The sequence below is a fragment of the Zootermopsis nevadensis genome, unplaced genomic scaffold (genome assembly GCF_977971745.1).
Source record: "Zootermopsis nevadensis isolate Lab colony 2312 unplaced genomic scaffold, Znev_1.0 Znev_ptg000023l, whole genome shotgun sequence".
NCBI classification, from domain to species: Eukaryota; Metazoa; Arthropoda; class Insecta; order Blattodea; family Termopsidae; genus Zootermopsis; species Zootermopsis nevadensis.
Window position 1 is genome coordinate 2,291,673 of NW_028259155.1, and position 19,483 is coordinate 2,311,155.

Consider the following 19,483-nt stretch of genomic DNA (forward strand, 5'->3'; position numbering starts at 1 on the left):
ATAACCAAGTTATAAATGTAGTAAAAGTTAACTTCTTCATTATTCAGTTTCAAAGTACCAAATCGACCATTCATGTCGACTGTGAAAAGATAGAATTGTGTTATGAGGTCTATGTACAGAGTTCACACACATGAACCTAGTATGTCACTTAAACCCGAAGTTGGCTGCACGTGTTCTCCTAACCACAATTCAAAAAGATCAATTAGTATTACTTACGACTTATCTGCAAAGTCTTCATTCGATTTCTGCACAAGTCTTAGGCTTCCAATGTTGACACACTGTGACTGTAAAATAGTAAGATAAACACCTTAAAAAATACTTTTACACCGCAAGTTCAACAACAGCGATTTATCAGCACGCCATCTTGCACTAGACATGAGTACCAACATGACCATTCTGACGGCGCAAATTTTAAAATTATTCCAGGAATACAATCGTCAATAACACAGGTGTGTTATTTAACAAGCTACGTAATTTTAAGCTAGTCTCTTCCAACAGTGAAAATCATGTTTTGTTTTTCTTTTACTCAGCCACCATGTTATTGTTTTATATTTTCACTGAATGACCCTGTTGCAAGTGGCGCTAGTTTCGATCCTACCTCAAACGATTGTTTGTCCGATATGTTGATATTATCGATTTTACTTTTCAATGTCACAACTTCCGTATCAGATTTAATCCTATTCCGACAAGAGGTTCTGGAGTTTAATTATACGGGAAGACATGACTAACCCTATGTGAGTTTTCTTTATGTTTGTCGTGCAAAGAACGAGTACGAACGTAATGAAGGTTGTGTTGTTCATCGTCTGTGATCTACGTTTGCGTTCTGATTAATCAGGTAGGGCTTGTATAATATAATTCTTTTCCATATAGGATAATTTAAAACGCAAAGACGCAAACAACGTAGTTTAAATATGTGTGTATTGATGTAAGGATTAAAGCTTTCCAGTCTCTTTTGATTCATTTTAGAGAGATAAAATTTAGACGCATCCCAAGATGCAGAAACACTGTAAAATTCTTGTAAACTTTTGAATAATTAAGAGTTCCACGACGTCAGTTTTTACAGATCTTTAAATTCTTCCTGTTTTAAGATTTTGTATCGAAAGAAACTGTCGTGGAATCATAACCTCAACTCTTGTTTAATATCTTAGAGGTAGAGATATTGATGATATTTCAAATGTACGCTAATATCGATTATACTTTCCCCCCCCCCCCCAAATTACGACACTTAAATCGACTTTGTTTAGTTAATATACATACGAATAAAACAAATGTAAACAGTTTACATTCACAGTTAGATATAAAATGTGTAATACCTGTATTCTCTTTGAGCCACGAACCACGAGATGAAAATGTGATATTAACACAACCATAACAGTTTTAATTAGTGTAAAGTAATCCCATACAGTTAGTGTGTACTATTAGCATCCAAATATATATAAAACGAAGGGAGTTGCAATATTTAGATGCAGATACATTAATTTATAGGTTCATATTTAATTATACATGAAATAGTTTAAATAATATTTATTTCAGTTTCTTTGTCAGAACTGAGTGATTATATTTTATTAGGACTAGTACTAAAATTTAAAATACAAAAGACGTAAGAGGATAAAACAACATAGTTACGACATTCGTTATGCTCTACAATATATTATGTATTAAAACAGTAATTTATTTATTGTTTGAAAACGGTTAGAACTGAGGTTCCAGTAGAAAAGGAACTTGGTCTCAATTTAACAAATTTTTGAAAATCAAAATTAACAATTTTTTAAATTTAAATTCCTGCTAAACAGTGGCACTAATGACTTCAGCCAAGCGGTTCTTCCATCAGTACATAGGGTGATACATTTTATGTATGGAAAATTTTGAAAGTAAATTTCGGTCTAAGCTGGAGCCACCTAGATTTTTGGGTTGGGCCCTTCAATTCGATTCCAGAGTAGAGAAAATTATCAGAAATTTCGTTATCATTTTTCAGAAAATTTGTACCGACATTTGAAATTACTGTTCTCACTTATGCAATTCACTTGCCTATATGACTCAGGAACCTTGTTTGAAGTTCTGTTCTAAAAATACTTCAAAACTATATGTCTGGCCTCTTCCAACGTGTAACATTTTATTAAATGTTTGTCTAACCGCTTGCCAAATTGCTTTAACAATTTAGCTTGTTCAGGTATCTTTTATGTCTTGTTTCGTGGCCCAGTTAATACCAGTTACATGTGTGTGAGTAAAAACACGTGTATTTTCCTAAATAAATGTTCCAAATACAAAGAACATAATTCAATAATTGAATATCAGAAGTTGTTCAGAATTTCATAATAACTGTCTTTAGTACAGAAATTCAGATTGATAATTTGTACATCAAAAAGTATTGGTAACAATTTAATTTTCGGGAAATATAAAACATATTTTATATCATGTTTAATTTCTAAACATTATTAATCAAAAATATGTATGGTCCTTATGTGATACAATGAATCGATGTAGAAGTTTTATAGGAATATATGGACGGGGGATTCCCCCATTGCAAGGATAAATAAATTGTATACTTGAAGACAAATATTTGTATAAAAAGTGGTAGAATGCAATTGCACCCTGAATATATGGCATTATATTCATAAATTAAGGGATGTAGTACGCTTACACTACAAGAAACTAGGAAATGTACACACAGCTTCAAAAACATGGAGCGTTCACCAGAATTTGATAGTTACGAATCGAGCCAACGGTGTCAGACCAGTCTGGGGTTAATGACATTTGAGTGGACGGCGTTCTGGCCTATTCCTACCTAGGTAAAGACGACGGAGGATTCCCCCACGTGATCTGAAGGTTTCTCACTTAAGGATCCTAAGATATTATCATTATTTGTCTGATTTTAACCAAAATTGGAATGTGGCTATGAATTGTAGTATTATCTCCCAATACCAAACCTAATGAAAATCCGTATGCCAAGACAGTGAATTATTATTCTATGCACAAACACATGATATTTCTAAACGTGTTTATATACATATAAGTATAGGGTGTTCCAAAATACATGTATACATACATTACATACGTCAGGATGGTGCATAAATTTTTGGGACAGTTGTATATTAAATAGAATTTTTGTTTTCAGAAGTTAAATGTGGCATATGTTTCAAAATATAGTTCCAAATACCATAAGCATTTAAATCCTTCCAAATATTAATGATAGAGAAGAAACAATCATTGATTTAAATAAACTGTAGATTATTTTGAATCGCAAAAATTATGTTCCACTTTCGCAAGATAAAATTGGACTGAGGGAGGATTCTAGAAATTTCTCAACTTAACTTCTGATTTAAATCTACAAATATTTCTACAACTGAGTCAAATTTATTAGTACAAATGCGATCAATGATAAATAGCTTCAGTGTTTGACACAACTTCCCAAAAATTTTCTGTATCATTTTTATAGACGCAAATAGCAAACCATTTTACGTACAATAAGAAAAGCAAAAATGTTTTGTTTGTTATATTTACCAAATACCAATTTGAACATATTTTATCATGTATATATGCTTTAAAGTGCATGCACAATTATCAACTTTTATGTTTATAGTATATATAATATATATTTACGATTAACAACTTTTATGTTTATAGTGTATATAATATATATTTAAACTTAAAGGGTTCCAGTTCTACATTTATTTATATTAAAATGTGTCATTATACGAACAATATGCAAACATATTCCTGATTATCAATGACATAACTGATCTGAGTTGAACTCGATGCCCTAAAGATATTTCATTTAACTTTTTACTGTCCACAACACGAATTTCAGTTTTGTTGTCTAGTTTAGTTTGTTTTGTGTTTTACAAATCAGATCTGCGTAACACTGACTGAATGCAAGTTTCAGGTAACTGTTTTTCGTGTTCGGTCAAAATTAGGTTTCTCTGACTAAAATTGTGACTCATTTCCCCCCGGGAACGAATGTTACGGGAGTGACAAATACGACGTTTTCAGACCATGACGCAACGTCAGTGTTTTAGCGAGAAGTGCATTGTTACACTATACACTTTCTGCCAGAAGCGAGTTTCCTTTGGACAATAAATTCTTTTACCTTTATTCGTTCAATCTCACTTCATATATCTGCACATGAGGTGTTTTAGGTGAGTATAAGATAAAGACGAAATATGATCTAGGAAAATTTAAAATATAAAGTAGGAACAATTATGAATTAAACTAGATAACTCTTTATCGTATTTCGCTCTGTAAAATGTTTAATGTTTTTGAAGTAGTAATCCAACTTCATAAAATCGTGGTTCACTCTACAACAGCAGAAAGACAAACTTAACAAATAAAATGTGGTCAACAGGGCTGCCAATCATACTGCTAGTTCACTTTATAACATCCTTTGTGTTGTTGCCAGGAAGAAATGTTGAGTTATGCTGCGTTCGCATAATATATTAGCCTGATTTACGTCTTTCCAAAAATAAGAATCACATAACTACAATGACGCAGATGTATCAGTGTTACATGTTAAACAAAAATAATAATTGTAGCCTATCTGCAAGGGCGCAGTTTGGTTAGAGGAACAATATTGTAACAGAAATCACAATAAAATTTAAAAAAATATATGTAAATTATAAGGTAGTATATTTGCGTCATATTGTGAATTAGGTTAATATTTTAATATTTTTCGTCAAATCACAATTTTAATAAGATAATAAAATAGAAAATATTTAAAATATAATTTCACGTTTCATTCGATGCGGAACGTGAAATGATATTTTAAATATTTTCTATTTTATTATCTTATTAAAATTGTGATTTGACGGAAAATATTAAAATATTAAAATATATGTAAATTTCCAATTAAAACCTATTCGTCTAATTAAAGTATTAAACACATTTGTTTTATAAACAATTTCCTCCCAAATTAATAGGTAAATATGTCTCGAAATAGTGTAATATAAACGTAATCTTCGTGGTTGGCATTATTATACAAAGCATCAGCCTGTAAGCCACACTACCAGCAATAGTCGTAGTAAGGATACGTAATTTTGCTGATACCTGCAACAACGTCATAAAACGTAAGACACGTAATTGTTAGCACAAAACTGATGTTTCTACAGCCATATCTTGGGTCCATTAAAAACTTTTAACTGAGAAAACAGAGAATTCTAAACGTTTTTTTTTAAAAAATACAATGTATTTACATCGCTTCGTTTAACTCGAGAGACGATAACATTAATGTTATTCTGTAGTGGCTGGTTATTTAGTTATAACTACTGAAGTATGATATTCTGTCAACACTGACTACAGATAATCAATAGTATGAACAGATCTATTGTATATTACATATAATAGTGGAATGGCTCTGACCTCTAGTACGTCAGAGAACTACCTGTCTTCTGCGTTGACAATAACTCGGTAGGTTATTTTATTTATTTGTAGTGTTCTGTCTGCCGACAGGTCCATATGAACAGGATCCTTCCATCCTTTTCTCGGACTGGGACCTGTTCATATACGTTCTTGGCAGATGATCCAGAAGTGGTTTGCCATTGCCTTCTTCTGTGTGTGAATGGAGTAATTGTTGGGATGCCACGGAGGAAAACTCCGTGTTGCCTAGACCACGGCCTTGCCCAACACAAGTTATAAATTCGGGCACCGCCGGGAATCGAACCCTAGACCCCCAGGATTACAAGGCCAGCGTTCTAACCGCTAGACCACCTCATCTTATTATTATTTAGTGTTCTGTCTGACGACAGGTCCATATGAACAGGATCCTTCCATCCTTTTCTCGGACTGGGACCTGTTCATATACGTTCTTGGCAGATGATCCAGAAGTGGTTTGCCATTGCCTTCTTCTGTGTGTGAATGGAGTAATTGTTGGGATGCCACGGAGGAAAACTCCGTGTTGCCTAGACCACGGCCTTGCCCAACACAAGTTATAAATTCGGGCACCGCCGGGAATCGAACCCGAGACCCCAGGCTTACAAGGCTAGTGTTCTGACCGCTAGACCACCGTGGCGGTAAAACTCGGTAGGTAATAGAAAAAAAAATCCCTATTCAGAGAAATATGATCAACTGTAACAAGTGTACTGATGAACGGATTCTGAAGAGTTACATATTGAATTTTTTCGATAGTTTCTGGTGACGAACACCAACATGTATTTTATAAATTTTCTCTTTATATACCTCATTTTTCGTCCCCGAACATCTAAAATGAGGGGAAGGTAAGAAAGACTTATAAAAAGATGGGGGAACGGAGATGTGAAAAATGGGAGTCCCCTTGTTAACGTTGGCGAGCTGAGAGAATAGGACCAGAGTCCCTAGTGGCCACGATTGTAAACATAAGCCAAGGTCCTCTAATCCAAACTATAGTTTTCTCTCAACGATCAGTTTCTGATAAACAAATAAAACACTGGAGTAGACTTTGGCTTTTATTGATTTATTGATATATTAATAGAAGAAGTCTTTCAAGGCTATATGGAACATTTAGTTCCATTAACAACACCAAGGTGTGGAGAGAACGCACGTGGAAATTGTGTGTACTTCAGTATCGAATGGATTTAATCAGTGGTTTTTTGGCTACAGCTTCGTAGAAAAGTGGCTAGGATATAAATATTGGCCTTTCAGCGAATTATCGGTTTTCGATAAAAAAATCCGGTTATCTATTGACGGTTTTGTTGAGAACATGAAATATATTACATTGGATAATGATTCAGAGGTTAGGAACCATCTTAACTCTTCAGTAATCAAAATTGTTGTAGCATATACTGTGTGAACCAAAGACATTACACCGACATAGGAATTGAGACAGCGAAATGTTTTTCTTTTGTGTGTGTGGACAGTACATGCTTTTTCATTATATGCTATCTCCCAAACTCTCTGATCACATTTCCTTTAACTTCGAACGGACGTCGAACCCACGTATTCGTCCCAGCTACTCTGTCATAACAGCATCGGAACACCTTCAAGCACGTAATTGTAACGTATAGGGGAATTCGCTGAAGGACGCGGTCCATCAAAGGAATCAATCCAGTCTGGATCAATGTTAAAGTATAAATAATGTTAAAAAAATTAAAAAAAAATTAAATTAAAAAAAGAGTTAGAATCCTAGAACCTAAATAAACAAATAAAACTGAAATATCTTTATTATAATAGGCCTACTTAAATTATGTCAGGTCCACACGAATAAGTATCTCATGTTGAATAAATTTTAAATTTCAGAATTTGTCTCGTGATGTCTGTCGTCAACGGTAACTTTGAAATGGAACCTACTGACCCCGAGTAAAAATAATTACCCCCCCCCTTCTCACCACCGCTCTTGACTATGGAGACAAGAACATAATTTTTTTTTAAGGAGGGGGGGGGGGGGGGGTAACTTACTTGTGCGTATACAAGGAACCTTGTGAGACATCTGGAAGCTTGTTAGTTCACATGTTTCGGAAGAATGTATTCGTGCGCGAAGACTATTTTATGTTCCAGAAAGAATGATGGTTATAATTTCTCTCTTATTACTTCTGTATACCACTCGTTACTGCCAGTAAAGTTGGGTTAGGAACCTGTTGACCTATATAATCACGGAGGAAAATAGAACAGTCGACGTATTGCACTTCATAAAACTTCTTCATATATATCGAAACACAAATATGACATAACCTACATAATTAGATCTAAGTCATAGACCTCTGTTTACATTAAACCACTTGATAGTTAAATCGCATAGAGTTAGACTACCGATGAATTTTGGTTGGATTGGCTTATGACGAATATCAACCAATCATGAAAATGTCTGTTTAGGAAAAAAAAATAACACTTTTTATAGAACAGTATGTCAGTATAATATAATTATAGATTGTAATCTAAACAAATACTCAAAATTCTAGTTGCCCGTAAAATGTCTTTTAAATTGTTACTTTCATCCTCATTTATACGATATGAATGTTGTACTTTGCAGACTGTACAATTGTTTAATTTTAACCGTCTAATCACAATAAAATATTTTATTAAATATTAAAATATTAAAATATTATTACTACAATTAACATTCAATATTTAAAATATTTAAAATATATTAAAATGATGCTCCTTATATCGAAATGTTCGATTTACAATTACAGCATCATCTTTTTCACGACATGTTTCGGTTTTCAATGAACCATCTTCAGGTGTATAATCGATATAAATTCAAATGTAATATTCTAAATGTAATCCTTCGTCAGATGTCCATTAAATATCAGTTATCCTCTTCTAGACTGTACAAAATTACCACTGTCGTTCGTTGTTCCACATATGATAGGTGTGATAGGAGGTGTATGGTGATTATGGTACTGTTAGACGTATGATAATAAAAGTAAAGTTTGTCCCACTATACGCCATGTAGGCGCTTGGGGGGGGAGTGGAGGTATAGCTCCTCTCTTCCTTGACCTCGGCACTAGATGGGGGGGGTGAGTGGTCAGCATCACGCCCCGGCCGGCTTTACCCCCGGGAAAGGACCCCCGGTATCCATTGTAGAGGAGGCTGGGTGGGCCCCAGAGGCTAGAGGAAAAAATCCTCTGTCCCCGTCGGGGATCGAACCCCGGTAGACGTATGATAATGAACATAAACTGACCTCCACTTTAACAGAATCTTAGACCACTTGAATCGTTTTCTGTGGGACTTTTCAGACGCTTTGTGCAGAAACAGGCCAAGGGCGCAGTTCTACCAGACCGGGACCTTAACTACTGTTTTTGTGTACCTCAGGGCTCCGTTCGTCTGTTACACACATTCAAGTGAAGAGCGTAGTTTATCTCAAGCAATCTGCTTTTGTTTATTGTCTCTGACCTCCCAGCCATTCACTCACGCTGGTAAGGTTAAGTGTTGAGGTTTAATTTCGTTTATTTTGAGCTGGTTTTGCTCTCCGATTTAATAGAAAGAAACATAAGATTTGGGATAAATCTGGTCAGGAAATCCTCTCTGAAGTGGTGAGGGTGTTTAACTTATCGAGGAATTCGAAATCCGAGGTGGCTATATTAGATTTTAAAAATTCTTCGTGAGCTTTTGTCTCATGAAACTCTTTTAACTTCTTCCATTAAAGCTCAATCACAACGCGAGTGTTTATTACTCCTGTAGCAAGTTCTTTACATTTGATGTCTACGATGTAATCATCGATTTGATTAGACACGTTAAAATATACGGGCAGATGTTTAAAACACCATGAATGTAGCGTGGAAGGGCGTCTTATTGAAGAACGCATTCTCCCCTTACAATTATGTTATCAGCAGTAATCTGATAGGACAACATTTCCGAAGAAATTTTATTTCAAAAAAAAAAATCTAGTGGTCCCTCGGATTACGATGTTATCGATTAATGATATTTCGATTATCGATCTGTCATAGGTTACATTTTCGATTAACGATATATTTTTGGTGTCACACAGCTCCCACAATCGACCAATCACACTTATATATATATATATATATAATATAATATAATATAAAACATCAAAAGGTTTAAAATAAATGGTGGATGGAAAATTGTAACTCGGAGTATTTATTAAAAGTAATATTTTCTTCCCTTCGATTAATCCGATTACTGAAATGGTTCAGAGCCCCGTATTAAGTAGATTTCGCCCACAAATAGCTACACTTTGAAGGCTCTCAGATCACTGAAGCAACAAGACTGGAAAGGTTTAATCCATAGCAGAATATATACAGTTTCCAGTTGGCACGTTTTGAATTCTGAATGCTCAAAGCTGATACAAAAAGAGTATCATATCATGTATGATGGTGGTTATGTAAACTTTGCGGGCCACTTGAACGTACTAGTACGTCACAGAGCAAGCGTATCTCTTTAACATAATATTTATTCATCAACTCTTACCTACTTTTGATTCGCAAAAGAAACAAGCAATTCTCAATGTGATTTACATACACTTCGCGCTATTGTCACTAAAATCCTTGAATTTATGTTCTAAACGTTGTGTTCTGTCTTCTCTTATTTGTTTACCTATCGGAAATTTATTATTGAAAGAACAGCATTGTTTTAAATAGAAGGCTATGACTTGTCAGCAAATGCATTGTAAAGCCAGCGAGTTTTTTTCCCCATTTTATAGTCACAAAAATATAAACTATTAACTTTGGAACACCTGTAAGTTAAATAATCTCTTAACCAATGAATTTTAAATAAATATATTTATAAAATGTAGCGGATATTACCTTGCTCAGACAACTTTAATTTCGACTTATCGTCCTGTTGAATGAGGCATCAAACATCTCCGAAACGTCGGTAAACTTCTGCCAGGCTACACGGCGTAACAGCCCACAAGACAGCCATTAGAACCTCAAATTCTACTATAATGACAATTATTTATTTTAATCCGTCTTATCACAATATTTAAAATTTCTTATAATTAAGATAATAAAATATCATTGATGTTCCATATCGATTGATCGATTTACATTTCATCAGGTGATGATGGTTTTATAAAAAACCCGAAACATGTTGTGTAAATGTTCCGAAATGTAAATCGATCAATCGATATGGAACATCAATGATATTTTATTATCTTAATTATAAGAAATTTTAAATATTGTGATCAGACGGATTAAAATAAATAATTGTTATAATATTCAAAATATGACGCAATTACACTATCTACTATAATGGTCTATCATGTTATTTTATATTTGATTTTATGGTGATTCCTGAATAAGAACTTTTTGAAATGGTGTCGGATACGATTAATTAGATAAAATTTGTAACTAGTGTTAATAAAGACTAGTTTAAATTAGGGCACAACTGCTTACTACCACGTCCTTTCCGATCCCCTAATTATTTTGGCCGTCTTGTGACCTTTGAAAGTAGGTGCCCATCTTCATATCTGATTAAACTGCATACCTCACGATCACAGTCTCTACGCTAAGTAATTCAGCGTCGTCCCACATCTACTTAGTCTTCTCAGTATTAATCTTAAAGGTCAGTACCTCTTGAGAGTCGGTACGAACATCTTATAGGCCTATATCGAAAAAAAAAAGACAAGCGAGCTATACATTTGCTTTATTATATATTTTGCGAGTTCATAAAATTTTATAAATTCTATACGTTTCAATGCGTAAATTTATAAGCGTTCAAATATTTTGATGTTGTATTTCCAATTAAAATTACGTGAGGAGAATTGTTACAGTTAAAATATTATAAAAATAAAATAATTCATCTGAATACGTACAATGACTTTGCATACTGTGTCCCAGTTTAAACAGATAAAATAACAAAATTCAGAAATAAATTAAGTGAGATTAGATAGAAATATATGAGAGTTACTAATTTTTATTTATTTTCAGTCTAGGTGGTTAAAATATACACCTGATACAATTAATTAATAATGGATCAATGTTAAGTGCCTTCGTATTTATTTTCCTGCAAAACCTATTAATGTTCCTTGTGCCTGTCTTGTTTCAAGTGTTCGGTATGGAAACAGAGCGGTACCTCAATGTAATGCCGTGCATTAACGGTCTAAGACCCAGTTGCTGGTGTTACTCCATAGCCAACAGCCTTTGTAAAGATGTTCTTAAGGAGTACAGTCATTTACAGAAAATAAAATATGGAACGAGACTTATGACGGAAAAATAAATAAATAAATAAATCTAATAAGCGACGATGTTTTAAAATAAGAGTGTATGACGGTTGTTGTGCGAGACTGCATAACCCAAAGGCGTTGAACATTTGCAGTTGAAAGAAAAAAAAGCGTTGTTAAATAAACCATGATACAGTATTTCGTCTTCATTGCAGTGGGATTTTTGACATGTTTACTAAACACTAAACTTATCTGTATACATCGTTTTATGAAAGCTAATTTATACCTTTATGATTCACTTGGTCGTACGTATAAAGTGCTTGAAATTAGACATAATTTTATTCTGGTACAAGTGAATTCAGGCAGAAATTAAAGTCGGAAGGGGGGGGGGGGTTATAAATTCATTCTATGAGCAGAATTTTCTATGTAAAAGCATCTTTTAAAAATTATTATATCTATTTCAAAAATCATTATTTTTTATTAAATAAATAGGAGATATGCGATTTCTCAAGGGGACGAATGTAATTTTAGGTAAGAAACACAAGCCGTCCTTGATAAACTTATAGTCGCTTATCCAGCCAAGAAATCCCCTGCCTTTTATACGACCTAAATTTGCATTATAGTGTCCACATATTCATACGCTATTTATTTCAGGTAATTTTTAATATTATAATACCATCTCTGTTTAGGTCTACCAAATAGTCTCTGCCCTTTACATTTTATAGCATTTTCTAATACAATTTATTATAATGAATTTTTAACATTCCACACATTCATATCGCAAGGTCTACTTATGTACTCCATAATCAGTGTTTATCGATCTGATTATGAAGGAAGCGAGTACCTCTGAAACGTCGGTGTACGCCTTAACAGCTCAGAAGAAAGCTGTCTTTAATTCTCTGCTAAAGGTTGCTTTAGTGGTTATGTGGTTGCATGAGCTATGACTTAAAACGAAGCAGAATTATAAACATGAAATAAGTGCCGTGTTACAAAATCACGCATTCTTTATTCCTCTGTTTACGCGGTTCATTTATTTTCCTTTTGGTTCGTGAATAACACAAAGGTTCGTTTACATCAATTTTATCTTCGTATTAGCAATAAACTAAACACGACGAGAGACACACAAGGGAGGATGGGACGATACAAAATGGACTAATCCAACCTGGCTCTGGATCGCAATGGAAATTGGAACTCACAGCAGGCGGCCAAAATAAGAACAAGACAGTTGCTTTCTGCTCGTCTGGGGAGGAAAAACACATCATAGTTCGTTCCTGCAGAACACAAGGGCTACGCGCAGTGCGCAGAGGATAAACGGGCCTCAGATTAGTAACAGTTGTCGACGTGCATACAACAAGAATAACAAGAAACAATCGATTCCCACCTTTAATCGATTCTTGAAAAAAATCGACAGAACGGAAGTATTAAATCGTATGTTAAAATGACAAGTTTTGGGGCAATAATAATTTTATAATAAAACTCACATTTCGGGTAAATAAAACACAAAAATCTAGACTAGTTTAATAAAGATTTCTTACGTATAGATATGAATAGAATTAAATTGATAAAAAATTGTTGATGTTTGAATGAAATTAAAATCTCGAAGTTCAAGGTTTTGAATCGCCGACATCTTTAAAAATAATCTAGACTTGGTTGGATAAAAGCCTTATTTATTTAAGTGAGATTTCTTAGTAGCAGAGAAATTTGTTTCCACATTTCTAATGACCGTTTATTTTTTACCAGTTTCAAAATCAACAATAATGTTTAATTTTGTTTCCATTATTGTAACTACTCTTGGCCTCTAAACTTATATGACTGTGTAGACATGGCCACTGATTTTATCGTAAAAATTAAGATATAAATAAGTCGTCACTTAACTTACTACTGGTTTGACGAACAATGGAGTGTTCTCTGTGTACACGCTGAATTGTGAAGAGCTTCTAGATGCGAATTATGTTTACGAATGCCGGGCGATTAAAATAATCGACAGATGAAGGATATCGACAATGAATATCGAAAAATTGTACAGAAGAGTAATCGACAGATTTAGAGTCGACGAGGGGTTATATAACAAAATAACATCGAATATCATCACGAAACTAATTGTTGGTTGGTTGAAACTTCGTCTTCGCTGGTCATTTAGTACATAATTACAGAGTTGACACAGAGATGGCGCGTGAATCTGTTCCCGCAGAAAAACTTCTGCTTTGTTATAATTATATTCACCACAATGGAAGTATTTTAAAAGTGAATTAACGTATTTAATACAACTGATGACGAGCCAGCCATCTTGTAACTTGAGTGTTACAAATAAAGACAATAAAATTTTCACGAAAAAATTATTTCGCCACAGAAATACTACAAAACTTTAGCTCATATTCTATGTTTTATTTCAATTGTATGCAAAGTGTAAAAATCAAACTCATTTAAAATATAATTAACGAAATATTTTCGCATTATTGTTTACCTTTCCGGCTAGAATGTTTCGGCGAACGTCTACAATCACCAGACAAACATAACCTACCTCATATGACACTTTAATTATCATAGTTAATGTCATTTATGTTATTTATATCTTACGTCGCATATTTTCTATGTTTATTAAGGTTATATTTCATATGATTAAGATCATTGCAGGTACAGTTAATATATACCACGTGATTCATAAATAACAGAAATATCTTAACTGAGATAACTCGCGTGTCATGTAAAGTATATTTGGTTGATAATGATAAACGTTTATAGATGTTTGTAGCCCAAAACGTAAACAATAATGATAAATTTGTTGTGATGGCTGTATTTTATTTGTATATACTTTTGAAGTTCATGTCATAAGTAGGGTTAAGGGTCTAGTCATATGCGTGTTACATTGACGTATCTGATTTCATACACGTTATTGGAAACTGTGATCGTGGTTTTTGAATCTGTTATTGAATTTTTATGAGTCAGTTCGAATCAATTCCACAAAATATATTAAATGTTTTCGCACATACTGAGTTTGGCGGGAACGTTAATTGGGGTTATATAATTTTTAAGCTGTAATTGTGAAACGAATAATTTAAAATCCGTATTAACTCCTACTGAAAGAAACAATTCGGAAATACTATTAAAATGCACGACCTTCGGCGACTATATTTGCTTGCTGTCAAAAGAAGTCATCTATTAGTTACTGATAGCATTTTTAAATAAACCAGAACTGAAAAACGCACTCATAAAGAATTTTAATCTTTGCAATCATAAAAATTTTACTTATATCCGGTTACATTTTTATGTGTTTCTATTTGAAAACAGAAAGGAATTTCTTTTGTAATCAGAACTGGTAATAAATGGCTCTATATTTTATCAGAATAAACGTAAATAAATCGACCGAATCAAGTCGTTGGGATGCTGGCTACGGAACGCAGATAAATGTCCTATCATTTCCTTTGTCAAATCATTGAAATCATTTTTTAATTATTTCCAGAAATAATTACTACTAAAAAATGCATTCATTCTAGCGGTTAGAACGCTGGCCTTGTAATCCTGGGGTCTCGGGTTCGATTCCCGGCGGTGCCCGAATTTATAACTTGTGTTGGGCAAGGCCGTGGTCTAGGCAACACGGAGTTTTCCTCCGTGGCATCCCAACAATTACTCCATTCACACACAGAAGAAGGCGATGGCAAACCACTTCTGGATCATCTGCCAAGAACGTATATGAACAGGTCCCAGTCCGAGAAAAGGATGGAAGGATCCTGTTCATATGGACCTGTCGTCACACAGAACACTGAATAATAATAATAACTAGTTGCATTGTTGTCGCGACGCGAAGTACTCTCTGTAAAATTTAATTATCACATTTAAATACCCCCCTCCCCCCCATTAAGGAATCTTTGTGTTCCAGTAATCATTTCAAAAGCCGTGTCTAACATTCGGAGAAAATTTTAATTGGATTGGTCCACTTCTAGGAAGCATCTTTTTTTTTTTAAAAAAACAAACAAAGTCTTGAAAATCTCGAATTAATGAGAGCATCCATTGGAAGTTTCTGCCTTACACACAATTCCGATTACTCGAAGTACAAATTAAAATGAAATGTGGCAACGCAGGTATTCAAGGCGTCCTACTGATTAATACCATGTGGTAAGTTAGAACTTAAATTTTGAGGAACTGAAGTCTATGTCTTCTAAAAATAACTTGTTTTTAAAGAGAACAGAATATGAATGAAAGAGATTAGATCCTCTAATTAAAGTGTAAAAATCCTTGAATATTAATAAAAATAATAACACGGGTACAAGGAACGTACCTTGAAACGTAAGCAGTTATTTAAAAAGTTGCTAATATTACTATTATTACTGTTACTGATATCGGTAATAATTGGTTGCGGTCTAAACAACCTAGGTTCGACATCCGACAACATTGGGGGCTATCTTCAGATCTATATATCTCCCTGATGATTGAGGCAGCTAGCACCTATGAAACGTCGGGAAAGTGCTACCAGGCTACATGCCCCATTATCTCAGAAGACTGTCGTATTAATTTTCGTAACCATGAGAAGATTTAATTAATGACGTTTAGAGAAATAATAATTTGTTTCTGGAGAATGCAGATTTATTGAATATTAAAGAGGGTGGTATATAATGTTATTGATGGGCTTTGAAGGGTTTAAGGGTGTGGCTAAGTAATGTTGAAATGAAATATTAATAACGAGCATGACTTAAAATTTAGACAACCTTAGAAAGAAACGATTACAAATTAGTAAGCGTTAACAACGTGAAGTTTAAAATGTCTGTTGTTCACCGTTAAGTAATATTCAATTGTTTTAGTCTAAGGAATTACATTTAACGTTTTTGAAGATGAGTCACGTCTTTTTGGATAACCCTGTGCCTACTTTTTGGAATACAAAGAATAGAAATTTGTCCCGCATTTCTCTATCCAAGGAGAACTTTTTTCATAAGGTAGTATATTTGCGTCATATTGTGAATTAGGTTAATAATAATAAGGTAGTATATTTGCGTCATATTGTGAATTAGGTTAATATTTAGGTTAATAATAATAAGGTAGTATATTTGCGTCATATTGTGAATTAGGTTAATATTTAGGTTAATAATAATAAGGTAGTATATTTGCGTCATATTGTGAATTAGGTTAATATTTAGGTTAATAATAATAAGGTAGTATATTTGCGTCATATTGTGAATTAGGTTAATATTTAGGTTAATAATAATAAGGTAGTATATTTGCGTCATATTGTGAATTAGGTTAATATTTAGGTTAATAATAATAAGGTAGTATATTTGCGTCATATTGTGAATTAGGTTAATATTTAGGTTAATAATAATAAGGTAGTATATTTGCGTCATATTGTGAATTAGGTTAATATTTAGGTTAATAATAATAAGGTAGTATACTTGCGTCATATTTTAAATATTTTATATATTTTATTATCTTATTAAAATTGTGAATTTGACGGAAAATATTAAAATATGAGAACTTTTTTGTAAGATTTAATTTTCTCACGCGTATGAATACAGTTGTGTCCTGAAATCTAGACTTCAGACCGTTAATCAAATGCACCTTGCGAACTTCCGTCTAAGCAGAAGGCACTGCTAATTCGACGCACGGGGTGAATGTGACGCTACATGACGTAATTAAACCATGCACTTGATGAACGTTTGGCATTTCTAGGGACAAGGGGTTGGTTTGTCTGTCTGTGTGAGCAATACGCAGGCGTGTGTCAGTAAGTGAGTGAGAGCAGAGGACGAAGGACGCCAGGACCACGATTTAAGGTCAGATTGTTCCCCTCAAATAGGCCTACATCTCCGGCTGCATTTCTACTGACTTCAGATATTGAGCGGAACTGCCGGTTGAACGTAAGTTACACAGGAAAGACACTTGTATGTTTGCAAAGACCGACTATATTTGTTTTAACATTGATGTACGTGACATTTTAGTTAATTTAATTATAGTGTCCAGAATGAACGCAAATCTGAAATATGTCCCATTTATCTAATTACTCTTGTTATCGTATTTATCAACATTCTATATATTATTTGTTTCAATATGTCTCTATTATTGGTATTGTATTATAGGTTGCATACATTTGTATTGCCTTATTAAATGGAACCAATTCTGAAGCTACAAAACTATGAAATATTAAATTACAAATTAAAATTACGTATTAATTTGATTCATAACTTACGGAAGGCCCTCGGATACTTTAAAACTGAACACTTTTGACATTTCCCTTTTGAAATTAATTTTACGTAAACATTCTCATTGCATTTGTAACAAAATGTCTGCATCTAAAATTCTCCTAAACATTTACGCAGATTAATATCCATAAATATGTCCTATAAATGATCATAAAAACAATATTCTCTGATATCCCATGTGTGGAACATACATACAGATAAATAAGACATTTTTTTTTGGGGGGGGGGGGTTACATAAATGAGAATTTGTAGCTAGTATTCCGATACAATGCATTCTGATTTAAGGACAAAAATTTAGAAATTAATTTGTAAACAGTTATCTTCATATTATATTTAATTTGATAAAACTTAGTCCGGGTCATATGCATGAATTATTTCGTATTTTTTTTAAATAGACGATGCCTTACAGTTTATATTGGATCATTATAATAATTTTCTAATTAGTGGTATGGGACAATTTCGCACTATCATCGGATCAACGAGAATGGTTTTAGGTTTATAACACCAATCATAACAATTTCCAATTAAAAATAAATATCTTCAAGTTATGGTAACTGCATTGCATGTAAAAAAAAACCCTATCGAATTGGAAGTTAAAAAGTATTACCGATTCGAAAGCGTGTGTATGAGATTTACCCGACTCGAGATAAATTTATGAAAAATTTAAGATTATTTTTTTGCGATGAAAACGTTAATTAATGTAGTACATTTCTGATAATCCTTCCTCACTTAATATGGAAAGCTACTTACAAAACCAAGACAGAGTTTTAAGAAAAAAAAACATTTTACTTAGCGACTTGTTTTGCTATTGATTTGAATAATGTATTCAATGAAATTACAAGAAACTTCAGTGAAATACATGGGTGGATATATTAATGTCTTTCTGACAGTCCTTTATCCTATTTTATCTTTGCTGACAAGTGAAAATGTCGCTGTCAATTTCACAGAAACGCTACAAGACTGTAATGGCGAAATACTTTCTCTCGTTGCACAAACACATTAATATACATTACTATTTAACTGAAAGAAATGATGGATTCAGAAGACAGCTGTTTCGTATTTAATAAATTTACAATCGTCCGTCTGAAACGACTTAATCAGACCCTAATTATTTCAATATGAACAACATCCTTGAGGTAAGTATATTTGCGTCATATTGTGAATTAGGTTAATATTTTAATATTTTCCATCAAATCACAATTTTTTAATAAGATAATAAAATATAAAATATTTAAAATATCATTTCACGTTCCGCGAACGTGAAATGATATTTTAAATATTTTATATTTTATTATCTTATTAAAATTGTGATTTGACGGAAAATATTAAAATATTAATATCCTTAACTTAAATTTCAATTTGTTCACCCGGAAAGGAGGTATAAAGTGTCCCAGCTGATCGATGTCACAAAATATGAGGTAAATTTATTTAATTAAACATACATTTAGAGAATTGGGATATTTCAAAATATTTATAGGATGTTTCATAACCTATGTGTCTTAAACAGGTAGGAGATTAACAGAGTCCTTTGAAAAGAATATTTATGAAAATACTCGAGATATGGTTAATATTGATGTATACGTAGACCGTGCGTAACTCACAACGTCAATGAATAATAGAAAAGCAAAATATTGATTTTTCTTTCAGACTGAATCGAGCACTTATCATTCCACTCACTCTGTCCGTTTCATTACCGGGTACACACAGGTAAAAGTGTCTGTTGAACTTAAGATGTATGGGGTTCGTATCCCGAGAATGTTTAACTAAG

General features: G+C 33.2%; 2 protein-coding genes across 4 annotated transcripts in view; one reads left to right on the top strand and one right to left on the bottom strand.

The window, feature by feature from the left end:
• LOC110839474 (DEP domain-containing protein 1A) overlaps positions 1-19,483 on the bottom strand; it is a 104,218-nt gene that overhangs the window by 71,260 nt on the left and 13,475 nt on the right. The window contains exon 2 of one of the 2 annotated variants that reach the window (XM_022083683.2): positions 217-284. The gene's annotated coding sequence lies outside the window, so the exon portion shown is untranslated. Of the gene's footprint in view, positions 1-216; positions 317-19,483 lie in introns of those variants that run through there. The other variant, XM_087354721.1, reaches the window with a different exon arrangement.
• Positions 1-19,483, top strand: part of Ca-alpha1D (Ca[2+]-channel protein alpha[[1]] subunit D) — an 88,325-nt gene that overhangs the window by 2,578 nt on the left and 66,264 nt on the right. The window contains exon 1 of one of the 2 annotated variants that reach the window (XM_087354708.1): positions 17,189-17,373. The exons of the other annotated variant lie outside the window; for it this stretch is intronic. The gene's annotated coding sequence lies outside the window, so the exon portion shown is untranslated. Of the gene's footprint in view, positions 1-17,188; positions 17,374-19,483 lie in introns of those variants that run through there. 2 annotated transcript variants of the gene reach the window in all.